Source organism: Cygnus olor, chromosome 18 (assembly GCF_009769625.2).
Source record: "Cygnus olor isolate bCygOlo1 chromosome 18, bCygOlo1.pri.v2, whole genome shotgun sequence".
Taxonomy (NCBI): Eukaryota; Metazoa; Chordata; class Aves; order Anseriformes; family Anatidae; genus Cygnus; species Cygnus olor.
This window is the reverse complement of record NC_049186.1, coordinates 1,474,441-1,502,257: the sequence shown is the minus strand read 5'-3', so window position 1 is coordinate 1,502,257 and position 27,817 is coordinate 1,474,441. Positions and strand designations below refer to the sequence as shown.

The 27,817-nt window shown below is 43.2% G+C and overlaps 1 protein-coding gene and 1 long non-coding RNA gene across 4 annotated transcripts in view; one reads left to right on the top strand and one right to left on the bottom strand.

Moving 5' to 3' along the window:
- SHISA6 (shisa family member 6) overlaps positions 1 to 27,817 on the top strand; it is a 251,390-nt gene that overhangs the window by 78,403 nt on the left and 145,170 nt on the right. The window lies entirely within an intron of this gene.
- Positions 840 to 19,780, bottom strand: LOC121057179. Of its 3 annotated transcripts, XR_005813685.1 has the most exons (4): positions 19,603 to 19,780; positions 5,118 to 5,224; positions 4,985 to 4,993; positions 840 to 4,861 (listed from the first exon to the last, which is right to left on the bottom strand). It is a non-coding gene; the product is annotated as an uncharacterized LOC121057179 (long non-coding RNA). The 3 variants fall into 3 exon arrangements; XR_005813684.1 differs by having other exon boundaries at positions 4,985 to 5,224; XR_005813686.1 differs by lacking the exon at positions 19,603 to 19,780 and adding an exon at positions 13,395 to 13,455 and having other exon boundaries at positions 4,985 to 5,224.

The following is a 27,817-nucleotide window of genomic DNA, read 5'->3' as shown; positions in this document are numbered from 1 at the left end:
GAGTTCGCAAGGGCATTTTAGCATCCCTGCCTTTTGCTAAGCTCAGTGCCAGTGACAGTCCATATACACAGATAAGGCTTAGTCCAAAATCCTGCTTCCTGCTATTTTTAAAGGGAGAGAAAAAACACCTTATCTAAATAATCTCTACATGAAAATAGGTACATGAGTCAGAATACACGTTGAGAAGCAGGAAGGAAAGGCTTTAAATAATAGGATTCATTCAGCTAAACCATCTAATCACCCCTGAAAGTGAAAGATTAGTTAAAACAAAGGACTTATTATCTAGGAAAGTAAAAAGGGAATCTGATTTTTTCACTTCCTCACACAGGGAGTACAGGGAGTCTGCATTTCATTATACGCCAACCCAAAGGGCTTCAATAGCCCCGGCGGTGGAAACAGAACTACAACAATTTATGAACACCTGCATAAATATCTCCCTGCACCGTTGCTTCAGTTTAACCTGCTTGCCAGGAGAGTAGCTGGAGAGGGAGCAGAAGAGAAAACTCGATCCACACTTGCGTCTGGGAGCACATGAATAAAACCAGTGCAATCCTCAAAGAGTGGCTCATTGTAAGGATTTTAAATCAAACGCAAACAGGCTCCACTGCACTGTGCATGGGCAGAAAGGGAAGTTCTAGGCAGGAGAATCTTTATAAAAGTTTTATGTTACTCCTTAAAAGAACAAAATACCTGCTGTGCGATAAAAATATGATAGTCAACTAAAATGATTTTTAATTAAAAACAAATGCTCAAACCTGACTATTGCTAATAGTTTGCTCTGTTTTAATAGATTGATTTTTTTCTCTGACCTTTTCATTCAAACTTGAGATTTAGTCTGGTACATTTTCAAGTGAGGAATATGAATTACTTGAACCTTCCAAGTTCATTTATAATCTGCCTGTGCTAAAGATGTTACTGTAGCCTCTGATCTATGCTGACACTCAGTGGAAAAATCAGATTTCTTTTTTTTTTTTCCTCAAGCATATGAACTTTGAGAACAGTGGGATGCTGTGTAACTGAGAGGTAGGAGGAAGGAAAGAGGAGAAAGAAAGATGATACTACTAACAATCTGTCTGCAGTGCTGAAATATAGCCTTCCTGTGCTTCAGTGTCTGCAAATTTCATATAGCTGTGCAAAAGCTAGTTTGATTGCCCCCTTCACAGGTAGGGGGGCAGACATGGAGAAGTAAGGACATGTATCCACAGCTGTATAGCTCAGTGGTACGGCTGGGACTGGAGACCTGCTTGACTTTCATGCAGTGATACGGGATGAAGCCAAATGGCACAAAGTATTATGGAGAAGAGGTGAATGCCAATGGGGATATCAAGCTGCCAGTACCATGCACGTGCAACATACTTTCCTTTGATTGGATTGTTCAGCTTGCCAAATCAAGAGTTCCAGCAAGCAGCATCCTTTTTTTTTTTTTAAACTTATGAGCCCTAACACTGCATTCAAAAAGAGATATTGTTGCAGTTATTGTTACTGTTATTCTTATTACTACTACTACTATTGTCTCAAAGATAAGGATGCTGTCTCTTCTGGTTGGGCAGGTGGCAAGACATTAGCTGAGAAAGTGGCATTTGGTTTGACAAAACTCTGTTTCTTCTTCTTTCAGGGAAAGAGACAATTAATAGTCATACTTGCATTTAGTCAGTGGATCTGGATAACATCCACTTAATGTGTCAACAGAGTTAGCTAATAAGTATTCCACACCTCCGCCAACTCCATTGAAAAGCCATGGAGAACAGCAAGGTACAGGAAGCAGTCACATGCAGTACCAGTGTTTGAGAGAGGGACAAACAGTTGTCCTGGCAGTGGTTGTCTGGTAAGTCTGATTTAATCCTCAGCACTTGCTTCATTATTACAAGCAGAAGTATCGATGACAGTGGTCATTAAACCAGAATTTACAGCAAAAATGGTGGAAATCTGAGGTTCCTAAAGAAGGTAAAGAAAATCCTTAGAGGACAAAGAAAGAAGAGCTTCAGAGAGCAATTCCATCCACCAGATACATGCTCTACTGATAAAATGCTAGGTCTGTGGCACAGCGAGGTGTAGATGCAGGATTTTCCCTCTCTTGGGGTAAAGAGCAGCCAAAAAAAACATCAATCCTTGAGAGTTCTGCCCACCTCAAACTGTGATCAGAACCAGTCCTGCTCTGTCTTGATTTCAGTTGAACGTTGCTGAATATTTCAGTCTTGGGAAATCCTTCACACAATTAATTTGGATTGTCTTGGAGATGAGTGCTGACTGGGCAAGAGCAAAAACTGGGCAAAAGACTGCAATCAACAGATAATGATACACTGCAGCATTTCAGATAACAGAAGGAGCAGTAACAGTGCTGAAAAGGGCCAGCATTTGCTCCTGTCTCTCCTCACTCTTCTATTAACCATCCCACAGTGAGCAGGCCACATGTTAGTTGCATCCACACCAAAGGCTAGGAGCAAAAATTTGACTTTGGTGTCATGCCAGGGGTAAATAGTGAGGAAGTCTCCTTTCTCAGCATGCTTTCCCCAGACCTCAAAGGATCCTGGCAAAGCCTGGATTTGTCTTTCCTCAGGGAGCTTTCTCTAGTGGATAGACAGGGTCCTTTGCCACGTAAAGGGAGAGGCAGGTCCTGGCACTGGTGCTGCTGTTGGCAAGGCTTAGCCTTGGAGCAATTTTCCTCCCAACTGTAGGACTCTGAGGGTGCCTCAGGCATTTGGTTCAGATGCTAAAGCTGCTAAAGTGTCATCCCCTTCATGCCCTGTAGAAAAGCATGGCCTGGGCATCTGGCTGCCCTGGTAACACCAGGATCAGATGTGGATTTAGTGGAGAAGGCTACACCTGTAAGCCATTTGCCAAGTGTCTTCAACTTAGTAAGTGCACCTGTGCCCTAGAGCCTGGGCACAGTGCAGGAAAACTGCTGGTTTGTGTGGTTTCCAGCACAGAGCTGGGGCAAGAGCTGGGCAGGCAGATCACAATAGCTGCTATCAGCAGGACTTCTGCTACCAGCAGAGCCATACCCTCTCCTGTGCAGCAGGGGAAAATTGCAATCAAAATAAGTCTACAAACCCTTTATTTGCTCCCAGGTGAGACAGCCATGTTCTCAGTGACAGTGTTGGGCAGATGAAGACCAGCAGAAGGCCAAGCAAAGAGTGAGACCATACCATGTGTCTTGCACAGAGAGGGTGGTAGAAAACCTGTGTTTAGCGGTGCTGATGGGAATCTGGACCCCTCTTCATCCTACACATCTTTGCAGAAGATATCAGGAGCTCAAGCGGCACTCAGAAAAGCTTCTGAGCAAAACACAGTCTCCAGAACACTTGGAGAGGTAATCAGCACCATTTCAGGTCAAAGGAAATGTCAATAGGGCTGAGGCCTTATGTCCTCCAGCTGTTTGACCCCTGTTCAGAAGTAATATTTTGTGGAGAAGGCACCCAGCTCTTTAGTGACCACAGAATAGGCCTTGTGGCTCACAGGGCAGAAAAGATTGAGTATCACTGATATAATTACAGAAGTGAAAGAAAAGCGGCAGCTTACAAATTGTGGTTAGCCTCTCATTAGTATGGTTAAGTGATGACTGTATAAATGAGTAGGGCTTATTTAACAATAAATGTCATTTTTAAATAGCATATAGAATGATACAGGCAAATGTAATCAGGAAGTACATTATATTAGGAAAAAAACATTTGGGCTGAAAAGAAGGAAAATAAAGGTTTGCTGGTGGATGCTGTAGGCGAAAGCAGTGTGGAAGCATTTAGAAAGATTTCTGCTATTTGGATTCTAGTGGTATCACTGGCAATCAGGGTGTTTAAATCCCCTAGACAGCACTGGAATTGCTAGCCTTTAATCCAGTTTGATATAAGGAAAATTATTGGGGCTGCACTATTTTAGTGGAGGGGAAAGGAAATGTGTAGCATTGATGTTGTAACCACCTTTGAGAGTTGCTTTCAAGAAAAAATGCCATGTGAGTGTGAAATCCCTCTTATGAAGTAACCTTTGTCCCAGGAGAACAAAGATGACCAGTCCTGAGTGCTGCTATGGACTGTTAGCCCAATACTCATATAAATGTCTTGGAAAATTTCAATCCATATTGTCTCAGATCAACAAACCTTCTGTATATATAAACTATGCAAGGTCAGCCATTAGGCAAACCAGTTAGAGAGGCTACCAACAAACTAGCCAGATATAAAGCAACTATTTTACCTAATAAAGCCTTTTGGAATGACAGTGTAGTTATAGCATGTTCCAACGGCAACTTCACCTCATTATGGAGTTGATTTATTACCAGCTTCAGCAGACCAAAGGGACTAAATAAGCATCATCCGGATGGGACTGCCAGAGTACCTCTGTGACTAGCCGGATGAGTGATGAGTCTGAGCTGAGGACCTGTGGCAGCAACCACACATGACGCACCAGTTCCAGCTGGAATTATATATCTAGTCCTCCTCCATGGGGCTTTGGCTAATTGGCACGAATGAGAGCTAAAGATGACATCAGCAATTCCACGAGATGGATAACAAAGACATTCCACTTTATAGATTTCTCAGCTCAATGTCACTTAGCTACGTGACTACCTGCAAAGGTGTACAGATGAAAATCCATCCTGAGTCGTACAGGAGTTGTAACACTCTGCATTAGGCTTTCAGCAGAACATGCATTACCTGACAGTAGCCACATATTTAGTGAAACCTGTGAAAAAAATCAGTAGTCATGTGCAATTTGGACCACAGGCAACAGCAGGACCTCATGACTGGGTGATGCTGCAGAGAAAGATAGGCAGCTACAGAATGATGTCCTTGGGGTGAGACAGGCATTCAAAGGCCTTCTGCCCCTTTCTACAAGCAGTGCCTCAAGGCAAGAAGACCTGCTCCCATGCACCCTGTATGAAAATATGAAAGAACAAAAGAAAACCCTTACACATAGCCCATACCCATCAGACACCATGCTTTGGTGTCTGAGCCACACAAGCCCAACAGCAGAGCGCAGCAGGACTTCAGCTCACCTAAAACAGCTTTTGAAGATGTAGTTGTGAAAGCCCATGTATGTACTCCTGTGTGAAGCACACTGGTGGCATGTGCTGGCCTTTATTTTGGATTGCAGGCACAACACAACTTACCGTACACACAGAGACTCACAGCACTGTTAAAGAAATCATTGTGTCCCTGGAGTCGGTCATGGCTTCACAGGTAGTGTGGGAGGTTCTTCTCCTTTATCTCATCTTCAGAAACATCAAATACCTAGGCTTAAAGGCAATAAATACAGTTGGGTCAAACCACTGAAATTTCTTAGACATTAGGTAACTCAAAGTGCAAAGAGCATCTGGCTGCATTTTGAGAGCACTATTGAAAATTTTACTAGGTGCTTTTTAGTGACTCAGGAGCTGTCAACATTTCACTTTAATTGAACTTGATGGCTAAATTAACATTATTTCTATTAATATCATAATTCAAAATGAGCAATAAGATGACAGCCAGGATAGTCTGAAAGTCAAGAGGCTTGGAGGGCACTGCTGCATCAGGGTAAGGCAGCCTGGCCACCTGCATTCCCTTCCACTTCCACCTGGAGAAGATGCTGAAATTGGGCTATATAATCAGGCACCCCATTTGATGCCAACTGCCATCTTCACTGACAATTTAAGCAAAAGTGAGAAGAAGAGAATGAGCAGTAACCTTAGTGACCTTCTCCTCTTGTAATTGAGGTTTTTCTGTCCTTTTATGAAACGACCAGCCTGGAAACTTGTAATTACTACTAACTTTCCTCAAAATGAAAAGAACTGCCAAGCTAAAACCTTAGTCCTGGCAAATGTAATTACTGACTAAAAAAGTCCTAGAGAAGCCAGGATCATGAGGGTATGGAAAGTCCTGTCTTCGTCTGAAGACTTTCCTGGTGATCCTACTTCCTTGATCTCACACAAAGAACCAGTTAATTTTCACACTTCCTTTTGATCCTTCAAAGATGGGGAAACTTTCACAACACTTTCCTTTTGCAACAGAACAGTCATCCCCAGAACCTAAAGCAATTCTGTTTGAGCACTTCATTCCCCCTCCCCTAATACCCAGTGTGGAAGAGGCAGGTTGCTGTAGGAGGCTGGCAAAGCCCTTTATTGGGCTGGCTGAGCATAAGAAGGGGCAATGAAAGCAGGTAATGGCTAAAAACTTTTATTGCATGTTTAAATGCAAAGGAGAGGTATCAGCAACCTTCAGCAGTGCTGGGAATCTGGGTGAACTGTCAATATGCAGCATGGGAACTCACATGTAGCTGGTTCCTAAAAACAAAATCTGAATCTGGAGTTTCCTTAAAGCTATCTGGACGTGCTCCTTGTTGACAGCAAGGTGCTCCGTGTGGTCAGGGCATGTCACCTCAGCTTTTAAAAGCAGCCATCATAAGATGCTTTCAGTCTCCATTGCAAAACCCAGCAAAGGTGCACAGAGTCTTGACCATGTCATTTTTTTCACCCCAAAATTGCAGCGTTAAAAAAAACGTCAAGTTCCCAGTTCCAAGCGAGAGTGACAGATCTGAGGTAACTCTGAGTTGGGCTCATTTACATGTACATATTCCGACTGAGATTTTATGTGATTGCACAGAGCTCTGGTCTCATCCTGAGCACAATACAGATGCTATTTCTGATTGGGTACCTGCTCAGTGTCTCATTAAGCTCTCCATGTATTCATGGTGCCAGGCATGCTTTACTGCATATTGTCCATGGTCTGCACTGAATACAGAAATATCAGTTTCCTCATCACCTTTTCTAAGATGATCAGAGCATATTAATTCTGTCATGGTATTTTTCATTTCATTTTCTTTCACACCATTTTTAAGGGAAGGCGTGGTATATTTATTACAACCAGGTAGCTCTGCTCAGATTAAAGCCAAAGTGGTCAGTATAGACAATATACTAATGCTAAATTAGATATTTTTACTCTTAATAGTCTCATGTACTCCCGTCTCTTTTATCAAATAAGTTATCTTCACCAACTCCTTTCTGTACGCTGTCAAATATTGCAGTTCGTGAACAAAATACTTCTGCTTGTAGCATTTTATAGCACTTGTATTCACAATCTCATTGCCTTCAGCTGTAGGTATGAGAGCAGAATGTTTCCATAGCTCTGCTCCTGGAATTTCAGACCCATTTTGCAGTTTGGTGGAACACTAAGAAGTAGCAAAGGAGTGCCCTATAGTGCCCCTGTAGTGCCCTACCCTGCGTGCTCTTCAAACTGCAGGACTTCAAACCCCTGCTTCAAAATAAACAAGTGAAGTTATCAAAATACAGGCAAACCCTTTCCTTGCTATTTCTTACTTGGTAAATGATTAAATATCTTTCTGGGGAAATAATAGCAATAATAAGAATGAATAAGAATAAGAATAAGAATAAGAATAAGAATAAGAATAAGAATAAGAATAAGAATAAGAATAAAAGAAGAAAATCAGCCCTGAGGAATACATTTAACATGAAGAGGTTTGGCCCAATAGATTCAAGTTTTCAAAGACATTATCAATTGGAAACTGGTTCTGACAGTAGAAAATGCTGGGCAAACTTACATTTAGGCCTTGACCATCATGACTGGGGAAATAGGCTCTTCAAGTATTCTCATCCAGCACATAGGGAAGCATGGGGCTATATGGAGTGGTTTCTCACAAATATTTTGTGCCATGGGTTGAATTTTGCACTGCAGTATTTCTCAGTCCATTATATTATTTGCTCTGAATGGCACTGAATTCTGTTTCTCCACATCTAGCTAATATATATGTGAACACTTACTAGCTGCATAGATTTCTTGCAAGTAGCAGGGATTTTTGAAGCACATGCAGCTGTAACTTGGCAGTACTGATATACTTTGTAAACTCTTTATTGAGGCCTGGACGGTTCATTCTCTTGGAGTTGCAATCCTCCAAAAAAAGGTTAAGCCATGACCTGAAAAATACAGCTTGAAAACAAAACAAAACAAAACAAAAACATCCAACAACCTGAACCACTAGCCAAATGTGGGCTGGAAGAAGAACCTGAAAACAACCAGTTTTCAGGGTTGTATGAGACAAGGATGTATACAACAAACAAACAAACAAAACCCACAAAACATGAGGTGGTGTAGCTGGTTAATACAGTGTGGTCATGGCAAGTGGCTCTGTGATGGGTCAAGCAGACCTCTCCCTGGTGGGTACATGCTTGCATGGTGTAGGATTCTTTTTTTTTGAGGGGCAAGGGAGGTTGACTGGGCGAATCCCTGGCGGATCCCTGGCTTAGCTACATCTGACTGCAGCATTTATTTTTGTGTGGTCACAGCTGTTTGCGGCTCCAGTTGCATACCTGGGCATGGCTGTCTGTACCCTCTGTGATCTTATTTGACAACTTTCTTTAAGCTGGCAGAGACAAGGTAATTAAACCTGAATTCATTGCTAACCTATGCATCAAAATGCTGTCCTTGGACCCAGTTCTACTCCCCGAGGGTTACTTGAGATACTGCTTGAGTAGTCTGAATCATGATCTCGTCAGAGACAATAAGATGCTGAAGACAGTTCTTAAGTGCTCAGTTTAAGCTCCTGTCAGGGAATCCGTCCAATGACATAACTAATACATTCTCAATTTCCAGAGGCATCATTTTATTTAGTCTCAAAGTTAGCCTTGCTTCATAGTAATTCGGGGTCAACCCAATGTAAAATTGAGGAAAAACATATTTATGTCAAAATTATAGGATTGCGAAGGAGATTGACAGTAATGAACAATCCCAGTTAGACCACATCAATTATTCACAAATACATGTGTGCACACACGCACAAAACGAATACAGCTTTCTGAATAAAACCACAAAGCCAGAAAACATGGGGAAGAAAACCACTGAGATAGGAACAAGTTCAGAATTTTAAAATTCCAAATTTTCATTGAAAATACACATTTGCAGGAAAAAAAAATAATCTTTTTCATCTGAATCTCATTTTGCTGTTGGATGAAAAAATGCCTACCCATAGTGTTTCCTATATGATACATTATTTTATTACCTAGGCTACCAGTGAAGCCTTTCTCTAGAGAGGTCCAGCATAGGCTGTTAGTTTACCCCAAATTCTCTCTTCTTGTGCAGACAAGGAGGAAAGGAGCTATCAGAAATACCAGCATAGATTCAGTAAGTTTAGCTGTTAATGTTCTTCAAAGACAGACTGTAAGTCTTTGACAGATTGGTCTGAAGTCAGTGGAGTTCACCTGACGCAGAACAGATGAGGGGGAAAAGGCTAAGGAAAATCTCTGCTGTGCACTCACATGGGCATCTACTTTGCCATAAGAACTGGGCAATGGGCTACTTAATGGAGGAGTCACACATAAATGAAGATTCATGCCTGCTTTGTGGAGGACAAATGCATTTTTGCCAGCATGGGGTACAGTCCAGTTGATTTTATGTCCCATTCTCTGCTCAGGGAGCTATCACACTGACTCTATGTGAGTTTCTCTTGGTAAGAATGATTGAAAACCTAAAAAAAAAACAACCTTTTGAAGAAATCTATAGGTCATGGCTTTGCTAACTTTATCCTCGATGTCTAGTGAGGTTTGCACAGGGAAAGCTGCTGGTGACAGATGCTTCACAGCCAAGTCTGAAAAGAATCCATGCAAGTGCAACATCAATGCTGCTCCACCAGTCACATCCACTAGTGACAGTGGCACTTGGCAGTGAAGCACCATCAGGGCATTGGTGAGGAGATAATTCCACCTCCAGCAATTCCCATTTTGTCCAGTGAAGTGCAAGTGCTAAAGCAAGATTTTGGAGGGTGTGATCTGGAGAAGCAAGTGCCGTGTCCCCACCCCATACAGTTAACTGAATGCACCTTACTGTCTTCTCTTGAAAGGACAGTAAGAAGTGCCAAGGCAGCTTGAGAGTGCTGTAGGTCACCAGGTAGAGTCCTCTGGACCACTCTAATATTCTCCAGTATTTTAAAAGAATCAATTTTCAGTTGAAAATCTTAATTAAAATGACAGGAATAAAGCCTTGTCTGGGCGTGACTTGCACAGGAGGATATCCCTAGCTGGCACTTCTTTGTGTTCCAGTAGTTCAGCATGAATTTGCAAAGCAGCTCATAGCCTCTCCAGAAGGGGAAGTATCTCAAGAGACTTCCCATTGCTGTTCTCTGTGTTGGGTGATACCACAGCATGTCAACACAGGAGCAGAAAAATTATTGCTGTCATTCCAGTTTGCACAAGAGGCATTTCAGAAAGCTTCTGTCAATTCCAGACTTCCCAGCTGTGCCAGTTTACTGCCTGTGTCACTGGTCAACAGTGTTCACAGATCAATAGCAGAGTATTTTATCTGTTCACAACATAAAGCTAAGGAGACATTCCTCAAAAGAAACCAGAACGCCTGATCACTGTACTTACTTAAATAAGACATTGTTTGTAATTATTGTTACTGTAGATTAATGGTACTTCAGTAGGATCTACAGAGTCCAAGTAAGATCAGTGTTGTATGGCTGCAGCAAAAGAAAAAGTTGTTTCCCAAAACACTGACAATTTAAATATTTAAATTTAAATACAGAGAAAGTGTTATTACACCCAATGTAAACATGGCCATCTGAAGCCCTAAGAATCTGAATTGCCAAAAAGTTAAGCATGTGGTCTAAGTTCAGACATGCCTGTGTCTGATAAATTAGCCTTGGAAGTGCCTATTTTTCTGCACTACAATCAGAGAACCTTAAATTACTGCTTTAGATTGGACTCCTCATTGTCAGAAAGGTAACGTGGGCAGAGAAATGCTTCCCAGATGGCCCATTTTAGTCACCCACACCTCTGATTCAAACTCCAGCTTCTCACCCAATCTCCAGGTCGCTAGCTCCCTGTCCCGACCTGTAACACTAAACATCCGACAGCGCCCTGAGACGTTCGGGGACAAGCTGCACCCGGATGGAACCTCCACAGCCACCAGCTCCTGCCCGGGGCTTCTCGCACATGGACAATGTGACCGGTTACATTTGGACACACTCCCCAGTTGAACCTGACCTCTGATCAGGTCTGCCGAACACAGTCGGATAATTATAACTAATAACAGGACTATAATTATTGTTATTATCATATTACTAGTGTTACTTCTTGTTCCATCATACAATTTTCATCTTATTATTATGCTACTTATGATTTGGTCATTATTCATATAATAAAGCCAGATGCTCTGACTTGCTTCAGAGCTTCATCCTGCTGGATGTTGTAGTATCCCCTGTGAAAAGTCACTCCTCACCCTGAAGCACTTAAAAATCTAATTAGAAAAGACATAGCAGCATTATCTTCATCTATCAGCAGCTTCAGTAGTGAATCTGTGCTCTTCAGGACGGCCAAGGTCACTTTAGTAGACTTGCTGAAGAATTGGTTGGACTCTCAATGTTTGTGATGCCTGTGCCAGTGCCAGCTCCTACACAGCTCTAGAAGCAACCATATTTCAACCTTGCTTTGCTAATTCCTCCCAAACCACATGCGTGCAGACCTCCCTCACTTATTCTTCAATACTATACACATTATCTCCTCAAGAGATGTATGATTTCACATAGAAAAAAAAAATTAAAAATCCCAAGCAGCAAATAAATGGCTTCATCCACTGCTGGGGAAGAAAGGCTGCTGGTGGTACCACTGTTGCTGAGAATAGCTGGAGCATGGGGCGATGCAAAGCCACACATGGGCATTTCATGTCCAGGTGGAGGCCCGTGATGAGCGGTGTCCCTCAGGGGTCTGTCTTGGGACTGGTGCTTTTCAATATCTTCATGAATGATATAGACGATGGGGTCGAGTGCACCCTCAGCAAGCTTGCAGATGACACAAAGCTGATGCGGTTGATACCAATGAAGGAAGGAATGCCATCCAAAGGGACCTGGACAGGCCAGAGAAGTGGGCCCACATGAACCTAATGAGGTCCAACCAGTCCAAGTGCAATCCCTTCCAACCTGAGCCATGCTATGATTCTATGATCCCTCCCAGCAAGGGTTCCCCCTGCAACGAAGATGCAGACAACTCCTAGGCCCCCTTTTTCATTTCTCCACATCTAGACTTAATAAATCCAATGTGACTAAAACACCAAAATTAGAGCCTTTGTTTATTTTGCCGTTTTCCATCTTTTCAGAAAGGTCAAATGTTTAAAATGATGTATGAGCCATGAGCTACAATGCTTATTTATGGCTCTTGCAATGCTTTCCCGAGGACTGGGAAACAGTGGACATTCGCAATCAATTAGACTTCTCTGAACAGCCCTGTCCCTGGTTTCATTAGGAGGTTGTCACAAAGTTATTTCAAAACCTTGCTCAAGTAAATTGGCTGCAAGCAGCGACTGCTCAGTCTGCTGCTGCGTGACACTCAGCTCCAAGGAGCAAAGCTACAGAAAGGATTTGTTTCACCTCAATATTAAATTGTGACATGCAGTAAGACTGCTAGAACACCGTCTATGAGAAATCTGTGATTACTTGCTGAAAGTATCACATGTAAATACCTGCTGCATGGCTTTGCAGTGTGAGGACCTGATGGAGAACTGCAAAAAGGGTATCTTTCAGTTGTAATGTCACTTACAGCTTACCTTTTGGGACAAAATATGCTGATCTGGCAATGCTGATATTCCAGCACATCACTCTGGTGTGAGATTCTGTTAACCCTATTACAGATTTTTTCCCACTGAGGTCAGCAATGCAATTACTACTAGTTTCAGTGAGAGAAGAATTAGGCTGAAATTTTCAAACATTCCATCTAATTCTAAATCCCAACCCTTTTGGAGGACAACCAGTGTATAGAGAAGCTGTTTGCATTCTAATGAAACGCAGAATGAATTAGGGCTCCCTGAAATCCATATATATTCTAAAATTCTGCCCCTTCCTATTAGAATGCAGCAGAATCCCTTGGAGAGTGACAACATTTTTAACCAAACAGTTAAGCAAAAAATAATGAATGAAGAAAATAGCTGAAACAGAAATTTTGAGGATTTAAAAAACATCCAGATATTTAAAGGTTGTTTGTTTCTTTTTGAACAAACTTGAAGTGTATTACAAAATGCATTTGGTATGTGTATGCTGAGATACACTTTTTAAATTTTGATCAAAGTAACCTCCTCGAAATATTCTACAAGTGCTTTAAAATGTCAGTCCACTAGGTCAGAAACTTGGTCCTTCAAAAAATGAAAACTCAGAAAATTTTGTTGGCCTGTAGCTCCAAAGGCCAACAGCGATATCCTGAGAACAGCTGCCAGCTGCCAGGTTTGCTATCTGGGTCATCCATCTGCAGTGACACATTTCAGAATGTCAGCTTTTTGACATCGTTGGTAAAACCTTGGGAGGAGTTTGAGCACATCTCTGCAGTCCAGGTTCCAATCCTTCTCAGAGCATGACGGGGATTAGGTGCTCCTGGGACAGGTGTAGATGGACAATCAGAACCCACTACCAAGAGATATTTCTTTATAAACCCCTACCTCTCCCTTTGCTGTGGAAAGTCATTCCTCTTTTAATTGCAGGGGTAGCAGTGAATGTCCATCAACTGGTTTTAATTTAATATTAAATCTTGCTCTTCTCTAAGCTTCTTCTTGCAAAGAGGACATTTCATGTAATCTTTTTGGCAGTTCTCCAAAATTCATTTTCCTGTATTTCAGGGAGGGGAAAACAAACAAACAAACAAACAAAAAACAGTTTGGTGGGGACTTGATAAGAAGACAGGAACCAGACTGTCACTTGGTTTCCCTTTGCAGTCAGAGGAAGAACGTTCATTTCTCCTGCCTCAGGACTATTATTTTAACAATGCAAATTTTAACTGATGAAAATTGAAATGGCCCTTCTATGTGAAAACTCCATTTTTTCTTACGTAGGGAAAACACGTCTGAATTGAAGAGATGATACTGAGAAATCTTTAGCTTCCTATGGGGAGCTACAGGCCAGCTGAGTCAGAATTCCTACAGGTTTTCAAGTTTCTCCATTCAGCATTTCCAGAGGAGCAGATTATCTAATTCTGCCCCTCCTTCAGACGTGGATCTGGCACAGGCCACTGCCCTCCCATTATGCCAGTACTGACTGTCCTACATGGAAGCGAACAGATTCTTGGAAGCAAGCAAGGTTGTGGAGCTTGTTGGTGGGTGATGCTGTTCAAACTCCTTTCCCTGGAGTTTCTGTAAGTGCCTCCTTGCCCAGGCCTGGGAAGATGGAGCAGCCAAGACTGTGATATTTGCCTGTTCTACAGCTGTTCAAAAGCCCCAGCCTTACTGAAGTTCAAGGGTTGACTTAGGGTGGTACACATGCAGATGTGAAAGATCAAGTTACCGAGTCACAAAGAGTGAATCTTCTTCCCCTAAAATTATGGGAAGATTTGCCAGTAACTCCGTCTGTACCCTAAGTCTCCCAGGCAATCTTCTGGATTCTCCTAGAGAGTTTTAGAGAATATGGCCCACGAAGTGAAGTCATCTTTGTAAGAGAAGTCAGGGCATGCCAAGAAGTGCTTGCTGCTTGACATTTGCTCCTTATTTCTCCATTCACTTTAGCACTCAAAGGAGCAAGGTCGTCTCACTTAACCTGTGCCCTCCAGGAGTCACCCAGACTCCTCACTAGTCACTGCGAGGAAACCACCCCAAATAACTGTACAAAATGCACAGAGTGAACAGTTTGCAGGAATCTCAGGGCACAACTGTGGCAGCAGCCATACAATAAATGTCTCTTCATGTCCCAGTCTCAGACCTGCCATGAAACTTGAAGGAGGGATGGTAAGTGTTGGCTTTTCCTAGGTGCATTACATACTGTATGTATGGCTGGAGCCCCAAAACCCAATCAATGTGTTCCTACCAATGTGTTCCTAAAACACTGCTCATGAAAGTGCCCTGCTTCCTTATTTTGAAATTGTTGTTCTGGCCCCACTTTCACACCAAAATACCTGCTGGTTCTAGTCAGAATCAAATGTCCTGAAATGCCCTGTCCTCACGTCCTTGTCTTCCTGCAGGCGTGCAGGCTATGTCCAGATACAGCTGCTCAGAGCTGGAGGGCAGTGACCGATTACTAGTTTATCCACTGTTCCCTACTTGGTATAGGCAAATGTTGCTTGTAGGACTCCAGAAAAAGTCTGCTTGTGCCAGACATTCTCAGTCTCACCACAGACCTGCGTGTTGCCCATTGTACAATCCAGGAGAGGGATTGGGTCTGGCTGGCTGGGATAGAGCCCCTGATGAGAAGGTACCTGGAGGTTCCCACATTACAATTAGCAATCGAAGTGGCAGATAGACTTGTAGCAGCAGAACTAGCTAACAAAGTGGTATTTGCCAGGGTAACTAGATAGATGGATGGATGGAGAGATGAACCAGCATCCCATCTCCCGGTAGCTTCCATATGTCTGCTGATGGGAACACAAGGCACAGCAAATATCCCTTGTCCAGATCTAGAAAAGGAGATGATGTACTCAGCTCCTACAGATTTCACAAGAGCAGGAGCCTCAAGGGCTCTGTAGGTTACAGAATCTGCACTTTGTGGCAGCTTTTACTGCAGGAGAGCTTTTATGCAAACCAATGGCATGGGGTCTCAGATGCTGCAGTGAGCAGAAGCTCCTTCAGCAGGTCCACATACAACAACAGATGAGATCTCCTTGGATCTTCTTTCTCCACCAGTATGGCCACAAGCACCCATTTTCTGCATTTCACAGGGTTACCAGGAGTATTCAGTAACACACTGGCAGCATTGCAACTGTCTATACCTTCCCTTTTAGTTTCTTGTCTTTCACTTAGGGTGAATGCCTCAGTGAAAGTGCCCCAGATCCAATAGAGTCATGTGGCTCAGGCTTTATTTGCTGTTATTGCTGCTTTCAAGTGGAAAATTGATATAGCAGTTCTTTCTCAACACACAGCAGTCTGCACATTTGTACAATGTTCTTTGAGGACGATCAGCATCCACTGGCATAGAAAAGTGACAGATGCTGTCTGCAAATAATGAGGTGAAGCCGTTTCCTTTGGAAGGGAACTTAAGCAAAGTCCCTTTGAGTCTGAAAAGCCAGTGAGGTTCCCATGTGGCATCAGAAGCTGCTCATAAACCTCTGCCGGAATGGACATATTCTGTTAGCTCATATGGCACAATTATGTCTTAACTGTTTCTCTTATACAGACTCCTCTGGAGAGAGGAAACAACCAATTACTTATTTACTGAGTATTTTCTACCAGGGACAAGCATGAAAAAGAATGAAGCTTATGGCTTCTTCTTTTGATCCCTGCAGTGATCCAAATATCATCTGCACGAGTTAGAGTGACAAGGTGCAGCTGTATGATGCCTAACCATGTAGTACATTTATCACATGCCTTTGTGATCCTCATCTTTGCTCTTTCCATCTTACACGAAAATCATTTTAACCATCTAGGCCATTAAGGAGTCTCACACTTGTGAGACTGAGAGAAGACCACAGAGATGTTTCCTCCTGAGACACTGATTCTCTCTCCTTGCTTAGTGCTTTCATCTAATGCAGACACAGCCATGTGCCAGGGGCAGCTTTTCCAGATGTAGCAGTATCAGGTGTTGGAAGTCATCCCATTACCTCCTAGTGCTACAAGGAGAAAGTCCAAATTACTGAAAAAAAATGAAGGATTCAAAGCTTCCCAGACAGACATTTTCAAAACATATTAGTGGAGCAGAGGCAGAGTTTTCCTTTAAGTCTGAAAATCCACTTTCTTTCGATCATAAAGCATACATTTCAGAGTTTCATAATTTGTGGTATTGCCATAGTCCTGAATCCTGGTAGCAAAATCAGATATTTTGCTCTGTGAGCCTTTAGCTCTTGAGGTCTCAGAGAGACAGTACTTGTGGTACCAAGCGCTTTCCGTGTTTATGTAGATAACTGAAATTACCAAAAGTTACCAAATGCATGGGGTTTCTTCACAGCAAAGCTAGTTCTTGATTTGCTATCAGTCTCATTAGAGGGTTTGGAAAAATCTATAAGAATTGATTTTCTTCTAGCATGACCTGTTCTCTTGGGCTCCTTTACTAGTGGAAGTCCAAGCAAATCCAAAGTATGAAGCTGTACTTTACCACACATTAAATGGTATGAATAATGGAAGCTGCATTGCACAGCACATTAAATCAGCACACAAACGTATCAAAATAATGAGATACCATCCTTTAAGGAAGGATGTAGAGCTAAGGCACAACCTCAACCTTAATTCTCATTTTCTAATTTATAGAATCATAGATTTTAGGTTGGAAAAGATCATCAAGTCCAACTGTTAACTTTTTATTTCTAAAAGCATAATTTCCAAAACTTCCTGTGGCATTTCTCCCAGGATTCATCTTGTGGCATTTCTCCCTGGATTCATTTTACCTCTTTACCTTTCATCTTTCTACGCTTTTCTTTCTGAGCATCTATTTAATTAATCAATACCAACATTGTTCATAGATTCTATAGATAAAACACATTAAAAAAAAAAGGCAAAAGAAGGGAATCATGTATTCTCTTAGAATAATAATTCCCTCTGGACTACAGCTCAGTAGATGACCTGATCCTACAGACAGCAATAGCAGTGGGTTTGAGCAGTTGTAAAGAGCAAGTACTTTTGGTCTGTGAATGAACGCAGAGGTGTGGAAGGCACCAGCAAACTACAGAACTGCCCTTCCTGTCTGCTGCTTCTCCTGGCTTCCTCGTTCTCCTAAAATCCCCAACGATTGCTGCAGAATGTATCTGTAGCACTGAGACTGGTCACTGATAAATGACAAATCAAATGTGAGCTCTGCTCACAGAACATTGTATTAACATGAGCTGCAGTCTTGTTGCATTTAAAATCTTCCAGCTCTGGACCTGAATGCTGAACATCCTTTTTGTTCAAATTTGGGTGGTTGTTGTTTGTTAGTTTGAGTTCTGCATTGTTCGATGAACTGTACCCTGTGAGTCGGAAAACCCTGTCATAGAAAGGATAATCATATAGTGATAGGAAAGGACAATAATGCTGCGGAGCCTAAAAGGAAAAATATCCCCACTCCCAGACAGACACACCAGGTAAAATTCATCTTGCTGCCCTAGCTGTCGGGTAGTTAGTTGCTTGAGTTGGGTAGGCCCTGTATGGTTAATGGGGAAAAACGAGCACTTCCGAGAAAGAAATAATCCCATCCTGGGTCTAGAGTTGCTGAGTTGAAAACACTGTCTCATTCTATAGAGACAGAGCTGTGAGCACTAGGGAACTGGCAAATAAATCCGAAAGAAAAAAAAAGAAAAAAAAAAAGGAAGGAAATGACCATAACAAGGTGAGGTTTCACCTGGTATCACATAGAAGTGCCGGGATGGAGACAGACTCCAGGTCCTGAGAACAGCATCCAACTCCTTAAACATAAAGCTATTTTCCTCTCCCTGCAATCTCTGTTATTATCCTCCTTCATTTTTTTGTCACAAATGAAAAAGATATCTCATAGCCACAGCTAAACCTAGCACCACAAGGACAGAGAAGGGCATCCAAGAAAAGGGTATTTTGTGCCTATAGAGTCAGACCATGCCTTCCAGAGAGGCTGTGTGGAGTCCTTAGGACCTGGACACACAGGTCACACATTTTCCCTAGAAGAAAACTGTATGAAACCATTTGAGAATAGGATCAGGCTGATGCAGAGCCAGGAGGCTGTTCAACATTTATTTTGGTGATAGAAAAGAGTAGAAACTTTGGTTAAGGTTGCAAGGAGGTCAGCAGGGCATGGATAACCAGCTACAAGGCACCCTTGCAGGCAGAGAGACAGATCAAAGATCCTGGAGGAGAATTTTGCTGCTGCAGATGGAAGGTCAAAGGAGGAGCTGCAGAAGCCTGTGGAGCTCTGAAAAAAGGCTCTGAGGACATGGCAGGGGACGAGGGCTTAGCCACAGCCTTTGGCATGGAGAATGTGACACAGTGCATTGTCTTGATTTGTTTTTATCTCTATTTTTATGTTTCTAAAGAAAGGCTTGGGGACCAGGCAGCAGCAGTGCTGTCACGGGAAGCATGGCTTTCCTTCTCCATCTCTGCACAGTTTCACAGATGGACGAGCAAAAGGGAACCTTGGGAAGGTGCTTCCCATGGGAAAAGGTGGTGGGCCCCCTCTTGGGGCTGGCTCTCCCTGCACTGCCCTTCCTCCTTGGGGCTGTGGCACTGGGAGAGGGGGGCTCGGTGCTTTCAGCCACCAGCAGGCCAAGGACCTCCTTCCTGGTGGGTCTCCAAGTGGACATGTCCTGCTGCTGCCCCCCGTCCCCCCTCCCCCCGTTAAGGTGCCTCTTAGACTCTTGAATCGGTTCCCAGAGGACCATCCGTGCTCAGGGACAATTTGAGGTCACTGCCTCCATCTGCAAAGATCTGGCTTCCAGATTCGGGGAGGTGGATGGGGCACAGGCCTGGGAGCATCCCCAAGGGCTCCTGGAGCAGGGAAGGGAGCTGGTGGGCTGGCAGTGAGCACCCAATGTGCAAACCCGAGGGCATTTGTGCTGAGATGGGAAACAGCGTGAAGAGGCAGAGAAAATGGTGGGGGTTACATCGCCCAGCACCCCCAGCTCTCCATCCAGCGCCCCTGCCCACACTGGCCTCAGCACTGCTCCGTGCCCGCACGCTGCAGCCAGTCCCGTGCCGCTGCCTTCCCTGCCTGCAGCGCCTGCCCTGCCTGTGCAGAGGCCTCGTTCTGCCTAATTGCACGGAGAAGAACGAACGTGAAATGCTGTCTTACCTTGCACACCACCTGCTTTGTTAGTCGTGCAGCAGAGCCCGAGGGAAGCAGAGGGTTTGGATGTTTGGGCCCTTCGGGCAGCTCTGGCGTCCTGATGCTCCCTGCAGCACTGCCACAGCTTCTCTGCCTCTGTGCAGCAGGTTTCAGGCACACAGCAAATGCGTTTGCTGGACAGAGTCCACCATCTAGAAAACACAGTCACCGTGAGCAACATCAGAGCAGCACAGGTGATGCTGGGACAAGCAGGGTTTCTCCCTAGGCATAAAACCCACCCGATCCGGGCTCCTCTGCTTGCTCCTCATTATCTTGTGTCTGACTGCAGCAGAGCCCTTGTAAGACTGCTGCCAGAACAGCTGGTTGCCAGCGATGTACGGAGTGATCGATATGTTTGGCTTTTCATGTTCATCCATCGTGTGAATCTGCTTTCATGCTTTCATTATGTGAACGAGGATTGAAGGCAGCTCTGAACTTTGCTCTCGTGCCATTTACTGCCTTTGGCTTGAATCCAGAGTCCACGCAGCTCCCTGCTGCTCACCTGGCTCTCTGCAAAGCAGGGTTAATTACTCCTACTCCTCCCCATAACCAAAAAATAAATAAAAGCGCCAGTTTTAGAATCTGAGAAATCTGCCCAGTGCAGCCAGGCAATCTCCTCCACAGACAGACAAGGCTCTGGAGTGAAAGCCAGAGGAAAAACAGAGCTCCCAGTTTGTTTACTACCTCCTGGCAAACATCCATGCCCAGCTTTTTTTATACCACTTCCCCAGCTTTGCAGCCTAGAGAACAAGACGCAGCTTTGCCCTAGCTATCAACACACCGGTGGCTACCAGCAGCATTTCTTGCTGCTCCAGCAACAGCGCACCCAGGACCCTGCTGTGCTGAGATTTGTATCTGCATGTGTGCAGCTCATGCCTGTAAAGGCAATTTGCAATCTGTAAATACAGGAGTGTGAGCGTGTGTGTGTGTGTGTGGTGGGGTGGCTAAGAGACTTTATTTAATCCACATGGCATTGCAAAAAGCGCTTTTATGGGTTTCTGAGCTATCATGGGGAGGAAGGCTGATGGCAGAGGGATATTTCTGAGCAGGGAAATCTGTGGAGGTTTCTGGATAGGGGAAGGAGAGAAAGGCTATTCTGGGGTACTGATGGACAAGGACCAGTTCTCCTAGATGTAGCCCAAGGACCAGAGCAAGCAGTGCTTTAGAAAAAAGCCTTGAATCCCTGGGATGAGTAATTTTTCTTTAACCCTTTTCTCCTTTTGGCAGAAGGGAAAATATGATCCTAATGCTTTTTAACACTAGAATGCAATTCTAAAAGGGTTTTAGGAACAATTAAAACAAACAAACAAACAGACAAAAAAAAAATAACCCTCCCAAATGTAAAGCCAGTTTCATTAAGGACCTGACTCCAGCCTTTCCCCAGGACAGGCAGTCCTGGGTACTGGTCCTGCTAGAAGTGTAACCTCCATCTAGCCACCGGCCAAGTTTTCCAGGCTTTCCACCATGTCCCCTTCAAACTGTTACCCAAAGGGTTTTTCCTGCTTTGAAGAAGCCTGCTTTCCCTTTGGAAGCATTAGAGGAATAATGGGGCTCCGCATCCACCCTCCTCTCCACCTTCCTCTCCTTTGGTTCTCAGGGCTGCCCAGATGTCCATGCTGCCTGTGTTGGTGCAGAAAGGGTCAGTGCCATCAGGTGACAGTCCCAAATTGCAAATGGTCCTCACTTCTGTGCCACATTCCCCAAACGGGCATGATGAGTAGGAGAGGGAGTTATTTTTCTACTACTCGCATTAATTATTCCAAGTCAAGATGGCAAAAACACAGCATTTTATGGTGGACTTTTTAATTGGGTTATGATTGAGGTTAACAACTTAACATTCAAATCAGTACCATAATAAGCAAATAAAGAGTCAGGGGGCTGGAAGGAAACAAAGCTAATTAAAATATCAGCTTGACTTTGACGGGAACTGGCCTGGATCCTGCAGCACGCATTGAGGCTCAATGCTGTAAGCACCATCCACAGCCTGGCCGTGGGTGTGTGTTGCATTAGCAGGAACAGTGACAGAGCCAAAGCGCAGGAAGGTGCATTCACGTGTCAGCTGCTTCTTGCACTGTTTTCATTCCCTTGCATTTCTTTCTTACCAGGAACAAGGAAAAATACCCCTGAAGCTCTTTTCGAAGAGTCTCAGGCAGCATCCAAGTGAGTATCTGCTGTCTTGTAAGAGCAGCCTCCAGGCCAAGTTAGGTGGTCAAGTATGGCCAAAGACCATCCACCCTGTTGCCCTCCTGAGCATCTTTGCGGTGACTTGGAGGTGACCCAGAGGGAAACTGCACATGGAATGGCCTGTGGACATCTGCCTTCATCCATCCTGCCTGGCCTTGAAATCACAGAATCACAGAATGGTTTGTGTTGGAAGGGACCTCAAAGATCACCCAGTTCCAACCCCCTGCCACAGGCAGGGATGCCACCCACTAGGTCAGGTTGGCCAAGGCCTCATACAACCTCGTCTTGAACACCTCCAGGGATGGGGCATCCACAACCTTTCTGGGCAACCTGTTCCAGTGCCTCACCACCCTCTGGGTGAAGAATTTCTGCCTAACCTCTAATCTAAATCTCCCCTCTTTTAGTTTAAAACCATTCCCCCTTGTCTGTCATTGTCTGATGGAGCAAAAGTTGCTCTCCATCTTTTTTATAAGCTAAGTATTAAAAAGCTGCAATCAATGATGAATTGTGGCAGGTACCAGGCACACACTAAGGCTCAGGGTGGTTGTTAGATAAGCCCCCATGTAGAGGGGCAGTAAGAGCTGGTGTGTTTGAGTCAACGTGAAGATGTGCTGCAAGGTCTTGGCTTTCAGAGGGCTCCAGGTGGGCACAGGCTCTTAGGTGGCTTGTGACAGTGTCCTGCCCAACAGCAGCTGTAACATCCACCAAGGCCTTGGTAGTGTGCCTCGCCTTGACAGCCATTATGAGGGCAATGTACAGTATTCTTAAGAACTAGTCAAAAAACATTAACATATTTATTAGTAATGCCCTAATTTGAAGGGATACTGAGTTCTTTTAGGTGTAAGTAGTTCTTAATTATAATGCAACAGGAAAACTCATTAGAGAATAGAAGCAAACTTTCAATTAATGTCATCTTTATCCAGGAACACTAGATGAGTTATTTTTTTCTCTTTTTTTGATATCTCTCTTTTTTTTTTTTTTTTTGCCTGTAACGAGGATCTGAAAACATTTGCTAATTTCCAACTATTATAGTTACTTCTATGAAATAATGTGATCTCCTATTTGCATATAAGAAAACATTTTCTGTATTCACTCTGACTCTGAGCTGCCCTATTTGTATCAGTAAATTGAGCTGCAGACTGCCTGCACATGTAAAAAGGAGTCTTTTCTTATGCAGAATAGCAACATATTTTACCAGTCCCATGGTGAACATCTAGCATTATTTCTGGGGTTTATTTAACCTAGTCTCTAATATCAGACTCTGCATGAATCTTAGCAGTGTGGCTGAGCAAAAAGCCAAGTGTTGTCTCTTGCTGACTGTTACACAAATATTTCGTTCAGTCTTTTTTGAAATGCTCACCTCACTTCTTGTTCCAAATATTTTACTTTCAATTTCATTTTCAGTCTCAAAGCAAAAACTCCTTGAAATAAAAGAGTCTTCAAGTGCCAGGCATGAATTGCATATCATTGAAAATTAATTGAATCATCCACTTCCAGACTCACTTGGTGGTGGGCTTGGTTTTCTTTGTGATCTGTGAACATTTTGTTCAGATTTGGAGTGTGGTTCTGCTCTGTTGCTTATATATAAGAGGACCATCCACTTGCATCCCTACATCCTACATGCCCCAGGAAAGCTGATCTTGAGCTGCAAACAACCAACCCAGTGATGGGCTGTGTCTCTGTGCAAGCTCTGAATGGATGTCTTTGGATATAGATCAGGTAGATCAGCTTGATCTCACGTCTCCAGTGTTAGCTTCTAGCTCTTCCGATGTGCTTCTCATGTAGCTATGCCAGTGGGCATTGACAGATATCACAGGGAGGGCGTCCACTTGCTGGGAGTTGTCACCAGTCTCATGGAGTGGATATTTAAACCCTGTAGAAAGGATTGAGAAAGGATCTTAGGATCTCTCTCTGCTCATGATTCTCCCATTGAATGAAAGACCTGTGTTGAAGTTGTCCAAAATGATTTTGAAGAGGTAGGAAAACCGCGTTGTGCAAACCTATTTTGATAGAGAGAAATGGCAGTGGTCAGGAAAAACAGTCTGATAGACTGGGGTTGGGTAGAAGAGCAATAAGAAAAAAATATTTCATTTTGTCAGTTTTGAAAAACGATCAAATTTTTCATTTGAAATGTTTCAATCCTAGGTTAGTTTCAGTCTTCTAAAGAGAAAAATCCATAAGAGTTTCATTTGACCGTAGCCATTTTTACCGTTTTTTATTTGTTTGTTTGTTCCTGATGGAAAAAAAAAGTTTCAGATCACTGCAAACTATTTTTCCTGTTGATTTTTTCCTAAATTTCTCCAGTGATAAAAAAAAAAAAATCCACTGTTCAAAAATCCCTCTTCATTAGACCCGTTATGTTGGTGAGGAGGGTTGCTAGAGGCCATGTGATAAATCGGAAGAGAGTATGAATTTGAGGCAGCATCCCTGAAGGCAAGGCTCATGCTATAAACCAGGGACCAGGGTTTCTCTGAGAAACCTCGTTTTTTGAAGAAACCTCTTGATCTATAAGCCTGGAGTTCAGCTGTCAGACTCATCACTGTTTCACACTGATGCCATTAGAATGAGCTCAGAACAGCAGCAACCAGAATTGCTGTGACCTTGACAAAGTGTTCCTTGACCCAGTGGATAAAGAAAATGAAATGTCAGGGAGGAAATGTCACATCAGCCTTTGAGGGAGGTGATGCAAGAGGGATGGATAGGTTGCTGTGGGCACATCACTCCAAGCCCACGCCCGTGTCCTGCGATATTGAGGTCCCTGGGACTGGTATGATGCAGTCGCATCGCTCCAAGGTCTTGGACCCTCAGGACGTGGTCACTCTGCAGGACCAGGGACAGAGGCTTGCCTTTCTCTCTCAGTGCCTTTCTCTTGCCCTTCAGCTTATACTCAGCAGCTCTTCCTCCTGAAGCTCCTCGTGGAAGCCTGTTTCAGGGTTTTGTTCCTTTGATGGCTGAAAACTTCTTTCAATTTTCCAGTCTGAATTTATTCATGGTTAGTGTATACTTTTTGTTCTTGTGCCAAGTTTGTCTGTTAGATCTTCTACCTCCCCAGCATTTTCCCTGCCCACGTTTTTTATAGAAAGTTTTTTTTTTTTTTTTTTTTTTCGGAGCCCTCTCAGTTCCAACCTATTTTTCCAAAACCTGAATTTTGAGCAGTTGTCCAGTCTTCCTCTCTGTCTATGGTGGGGGACCTCATCTCTCCTTGGACTTCTGAGGTTCATTTATACAAGCCTGGGTCAAGAAGGAGTACATCACAAGCTTGTTTTTCTTGGTGAGACGTAAAAGTGCCTTTCAGCTGTCTCTGAGCCCTATGTTTTTCTTGTCAGTTTAATATGCTTAGTAATAACACCTACCACTTTTATATGTCACACTCTGCACTCCTTAGACAACTACACATTGACTGGCAAAGCAACACAAAAAATTGAATTTAACCAGAAAGGAGAAATGTTGCTTTCTTAAATAACCTTTGCCTCTTCCAGGTACTTTTGCAGGTCACAGGATTAGATGCCTTGGTGACTCACAGCTCTCCTGCCTGGCAATTATTAGTCTGTGGAGCTCAAAGCTCCACAGAAAAACCAGAAAAGGTTTGTTTAAAGCTTTGGTAATTACTAAAGCTTTAAACAAACCTTTTCTGGGTGCAGAAACCTCAGTGACACTATTAGCATCTTGCCAGTGGATCAGTGAAAGTCTGCTGGAATTGCTGCTGGGGAATGCACAGTAAGGCTGGTAAAAATACCATTTGCTTGAAGTGAGAAAATATAAATAGATGTTTTAATATAACTCAATAATACATATCTTCACTGATACTTTACAGACAAGGAGGATAATATATTGTAATAATATAATAACAGTTCCTGTGAAAAGAGTACTTTTGGATGAAAAGTGGGAAAAATCCTGTTTTGAGAATTGAAAAAATATTTCAAGTTTTCAAAACATAAAACCTACTAGGAGGATGTTTCAAAAAGAATTCAGTTCTTCAAGGGAAATATTTGTTCCTTTTGAAAAGATGATTTCCCTTCAAAAACTATTTTTGGCGAGCTCTGTTCTGATGGCTCCATCTGAAAGCAAAGCCAAAGGGCACTTGAAATGGGGAACTGTGGCTGATCCCAAACACAGCACAATCTATCAGAGTGTTTCTGTTTAAAGTGATCTTTGGATATGTTCCCATTGGTATTTAATGTTAAACTGCATCAGCTGCACATATAAATGGAGCTACATCTTTGGCACATCCATAGGTGTGCACTGTATCTCCTCAGCTTGGCATCCCTGGGACGTGGACCATATTCTCCTTGGTTTGGTAAGTACAAGGGTCTTTAAAGCCTTGGGTTTTTGCTGGAAATGGAGGGTTGGGGAGAGTTTGGGAGCCAGAGTGAATCTGAGCTGCAAACGTGGGGGCTTCCAGCACTAGAGCAAGAGAATGAGGTGAAAGCTCCGAGTCTTCCCCAGTGTCACCCAGGAAGTCAGAGGAAGGGCTGAGAATACATCCTAGCTCTCTCCTCCCCACTAACTCAGCCAGCACTGGCTTGTATTGAAGGTGGTTATGATATTTGGGGTTATTCAGCCTAGAGAAGGGGAGGCTCTGGGGGAACCTTGCTGCAGCCTTAAAGGGGACTTACAAGACAGACGGGAGGAGACTCTTTACCAGGATGTATGGTGATAGCACAAGGGGTAACCTTTTTAAACTAAAGGAGGGTAGATTTGGATTATATGTAAGGAAGAAATTCTTTACTGTAATAATGGTTGGATACTGGCACAGGTTACCCACAGAAGCAGTGGATGCCCCATCCGTGGTAGTGCTCAGGGCCAGGCTGGATGGGGCTTGAAGCAACCTGGTCTGGTGGAAGGTGCCCCTGCCCATGGCAGGGGGATTGGAACTAAATGATCTTTAAAGTCCCTTCCAACTAAAACCTGATTATGTGATTCTATTTTGCATAACAATTTAAGTATGAAGTGTGGACAGATGTCACAGACTGCACATACCGAGCAGAACGAGGGAAGGTGCTCACTGAAAATGTCTTTTTTTTTGCAGCAAAGCTTGTACAGCTAGTGAGGAGGTTTTCTGTGACATCACGATGGGCTAACCATGTAGGATGCAAATTGGCACACAGATAAGCATCCCTAAATACTACTTACCTTGTAAATGTCATATTTTGTCAAACGGTAGGTAAAATGTATCATCCTAGCTAAGCTAGAAGAATACTGTGAGGTGTTAGCACAGATATTTTAATACTCAACTAATTAAAAAAAGTCATCTCTCACTCCTAGGGGATTAGATTGCTTTTTTTTAATGGAGGCTTGAGGTATCACACCATTTTCAGATGATGTAATTAACCTGACCTATTTGGTGGCTCCATATTAATGTTTCTTTGTGATGGATTTACAATATAGCTTCATTATTAAAGACTTCAGAACAAGATTTATTATGATCTTGGTTCTTTCCATTCATTATTTTTTCCTTTTTGTTTGGAAGTGAGTCAGGACCCCTGGGCGCTTTTCTTGTGTCTCCCAGTAAACTCTGAGTTGCTCTGGAGAAAACTTAGGGGTTTGACCTATCTGTTTCGCAATTTACTGTGTTGCAAAGTGGGTGCAGAGATAAACCACTGAAGGGTTTCGAGGCTTACATGATTTATCTAAGCACACAAAGCACCAGAGATGAAGCAGACTAGTGAGTTTTCAGCTGGTACATATTGTTATTCATGGTCATCTGTCTTCTTGCAGCTCTGATCGCAAATCCGCTGCATTTAGTGCGACTCCCACTGACTGCAGTTGGCCTTTGTTCGTTTGAAAAGTTTCAAAGGCACTGAGTACACTGGGCACCCAGCTGTCACTGAGAGCAGGGGGGGGCTATTCATTAATCCTCATTTGTAACTTAAAGGAAAACCTATAAAATCCCTGAGCTGAGCATTTCTTTCAGTAGTAAGTTTTTTCAGTCAAGAGTTGGTTTAGAGAGAATTATGTATTAGAAACACTGCAACACTCATCACTTTTTTTATTTTAT